The sequence below is a fragment of the Sciurus carolinensis genome, chromosome 10 (assembly GCF_902686445.1).
Source record: "Sciurus carolinensis chromosome 10, mSciCar1.2, whole genome shotgun sequence".
NCBI lineage: Eukaryota > Metazoa > Chordata > Mammalia > Rodentia > Sciuridae > Sciurus > Sciurus carolinensis.
Window position 1 is genome coordinate 67,538,838 of NC_062222.1, and position 4,200 is coordinate 67,543,037.

A 4,200-nucleotide genomic window follows, 5' to 3' on the forward strand; every position below is an offset into this window, starting at 1 on the left:
TCTGAGAGAAGTAGGACCAGGGAGTGTTTGGGACTAATTCCTATCCCCCAAAGACACATATAGGCTCAAACCTCCCGTGGAAAGGTTTAATGGCTTGGTTAGGATTTGATTACCGCAGATGGGGACAGGTAATAGATCAGGGTGAGCTCAGGGTTCAGTGTGTCTCGCATCTTTATGAGGAGCCAGGGCAAGTTTGAGTAATGTGTCTTAAGTTGATATGTGACTACTTTCTCTCCTGTTAGGTAGATGTTTGTAGTGAAACAGAAAGAATGGAAGACACACTTCAAGTAGCTATCAACAATAGCAGAGGCTTTTGTCACCCTTGGGCACATTGTAAAGATCCCCTCAGAGTCTCATGGAGGTCTCAGGTGCTCAGACCACTCAATATCATCAATATTAGTATTTTTTGCCAGGCACTGTGGCAAATACCCAGTGGCTCCAGAGGCTGAGGCAGGAGGATCACAAGTTCAAAGCCAGCCTCAGCAACTGGGTAAGGCCAGATAAACTTAGTAAGATCCGTCTGTAAATAAAATATGAAAACAACAGACTGGAGATGTGGCTCACTGGTTAAATGCCTCTGGGTTCAATCCCCAGTACCAAAAAAAAAAAAAATAGTATTTTCAGTGAAATATTAGAATGTTTGCCTTTACTGAATTATTTCTGAAACAAATTTAAAAATAAACTGAATATTGAGAATATTGATATTTTTAAAAGTATTATTGTACCTCTAATAAACTGCATGGAAGTCTGAAAAGCCTATCATTTTGAAAAAAAATCTAAACTAATTTTTACATGTTTGAAGGCATTTAGATGTATATTTTATAATAAGGAATATCTCTAGCATTTTTTATTTTATCAAACTGTTAGGTAATTTATTTGAAATATCTAAACATTAAAGGTTTCATTAATTCATTGAACAATTACTTATACTCAATACAGTGTTCTAAGAACCATTCTAAAAGCAGTTATAATTATTTTGGTTAAACACTGAGCCCAATCAGGAACTCCTACTTATAGCTGGGGAAATGTGAAGTTGAAATGTGTCATTATCCTGGTTGTGCAATAAATTAATAAAGAGTTTGAACTATTAGCAAACAGTTAGTGAATTTTGTGGACCAGTTCTACCTGATGTTATATTTTAAGCTGTTATATAGCTTTGAAATGATTCCAAATGCAAATTTGCCATATTAGTGACATACATTTTGCTGTGATGACAACTTGAAGGGTAAGCCCCTTGCCCTGAGAATATTATATCACACTTCATCAGACCCCATGTGTGAGTTTCTGTCTTCTGTCAGTGGACTCCAAAATACTTATTAAACCCAAGAGTTTTGACAGATGCTTTGAGAGCTGAGGTTGTGGCAAACCACACTGTGTTGGCCACTTCTCCAAAGATGGAGAACACATGCCAGGGCAGGGCTGCCCAGATAGCCTTTGAGCCAAGCCCTAAAGCCTGGCCAGGCAGAACAATACTGCCCATGTGTCTAGTCTCTGCTGAGAATTACTCTCACTCAGGGACACCTAATTGTACCACTAGCTTTCCATCCTAATTGTACCACTGTAGACTTTAATAATTAGACTACAATGAAATTGGAACTTACACACTGTGTGGTTAATGTACCTACGCTATTGAATGTACTCCCTGTGAAATTTGTTTCCATTATTATTCTCCTCAAACACAAAAAAGAAAAATCTTTGTATGGCAATAAAATGTGTGATTCTTGAAATCATACTTTGATCTCCTTATTTTAACCATACAAAACAAAGTGTGGCTAGGCATGGTGGCACATGTCTGTAATCCCAGCAATTCAGGAGGATTGCAAGTTCCAGGCCAGTGTCAGCAACTTAACCAGGGCCTAAGCAACTTAGTGAGAGTCTGTCTCAAAAAATAAAAGGGCTGGGGACGTGACTCAGTAGTTGAACGCCTCTGGGTTCAATCCCTAGTACTAGAAGAAAAAAAAAAAAGGAGAAGAAGTGTTAAGTTGTTCTACAAATACCTGCTGCTATTCTAAGCATTCCAGAAGCCTTGTGTTAGAGGTATTACTGGTACCTTGGGAAATAGAAGACTATGGGGTCAAGTCCATGCTGGGTTCTGATATGAAAAAGAGACAGAAATCACCTAAGGATGTACAAAACAGAGCGAATTTTCTAGGGACACTAGAATGTTATAGGACCAGTGAAACTATAAGTCCTTAAGGGAATCCTGAGTTACTTAGGATCTGTTTTCCACTTTAATAAGTGGAATGAAAGCCCAGATTTATTCTATTTGAATTATAGAGGTAAAGGTGATCAGGCTGAGGATGTGGCTCAGTGGTAGAATGCTTGCCTAACATGTAATCCCTAAACTTTAGGGATCCCCAGGACCCTGACATTTGGATTGTGTTCTTCTGAACTTTCACCACCATTACTTTTTTTTTTTTTTAATACAAATGGGTGAATTGTAGTAAATAGTTAAGGAAGAAATAGGAACAATTCTATAAACAATCATTCTGGAAGCTAGGGAAGAGGAAACACTTCCCATTTAGTTTTTTTTTTTTTTTTTTTTACTTCAGCCATTCCACAGTATCAAAGAAGCAAGCCTGGTGTGGTGGCACAGGCCTAGAGTCCCAGCTACTCTGGAGGTTCAGGCAGGAAGATCTCAGGTTGTCTGGGCAACTTAGTGACACCCTGTCTCAAAATAAAATAAAAAGAGCTGGGGATGCAAGTCAGTGCTTGTCTATCATGTCTGAGGCCCTGGATTCAATCCCCAATGCTGAAAAAAAAAAAAAAAAAAAAAAAAAAAAAGACAAAGACCAGAGAAACAAAAATCCTTTGCCAAATTTTAGAACATTGAACATATCCAGCAAAATATAAAATGGATAATGCCTATGAGCCAGTGGGGTCTAGCCTTGAAATGCATTCCAAAGTCAATTATATTTCACCATATTAACAGAACAAAACAATAAAATTAGTACGGACAGAAAAAAATGGTGAGAGACCACACTTTTCCTGCTAACACCACCTCTCATCGCTTTTATAACATTGTATAATGTTGTACTAGAGGTAGGAAACTGTACAAGAGGACAAAGAAAATAAAAGGCATACACATTGTAAAGAAAGGAACAAAACTTTATTATTTGAAGAATCTACAAAAACTAGATTAATAAAGATATAAAAAGGTTTCAGGATTCAAGGTCACCATATAATTCATTGTGTTTCTATACAGTCACCAGAATCACAAATTGAAATTTGAAAAGAGTACCATTTATAATATCAAAAAGTAAGAAATACCTAAGGATATTTTTAATAAATATGTATGACTATGCAATGTAAAACTATAAAATATTATTGAAAGAAAGCTTTGAATTAATACAGAGGAATAGATCATGTTCACTGAAAAAAACAGCATCAATTCTTCCAAAATTCATATATATATAAAAAATGTGTGTGTGTGTGTGTGTCTGGGATGATCATGTTATGTTTCTAGGCTGTCCTTTAACTCCTGAGCTGAAGCTTTTCTCTAGCCTCAGACTTCTGAGTAGCTGGGACTACTGGTTAATGCACCAACTAAACTGATAATTTAATGCAATCTCAAGCAAAATTCCAGCAGCCTATTTTGTGGAAAGTGATGATCATTTGATCCAAAAGTATATATGAAAATGCAAGGGGCCTAGAATAGCCAATATGACATTGAAAAAGGACAGTGAACTGATTTTGAGACTTGGGGTTTATAGTAAATAAGAGAGTGTGTGGGTAGAGTAAAATAGATATCTAGGTCAGTAGATCATATGAACAATTAAAAAAATCTAGAAACAAATTCAATCATATATGGCCAAATGAGTTTTGACAAAGGCAAATTAATGGAGATAGGCAAGTTGGAACAACAAGTCTACAAAGAATAAATATTACGTCTATCCTCCCCCACACTATAAAGAATAATGAAATATAATAAAGACCTAAATCTATGTAACTTCTTGAATACGTTTGAGAATATCTTGCAATCTTCTGTTCAGCAAAGATTTAAAGGGAATAAAAAAGATCATGAACTACAAAAAAGGAAAAAAACCAAATGAACTGCATAAAAAATATACCTAGCTCTTCAAAAGACAATCTTAATAAAATGAGAAGGTAAGCTGCAGACTGGTAGAAAACAGTATAAAAAATATATCTAATAAGGGGCATGGCATAAAACATATGAAGAGCTCTAATATAGTATAGAAA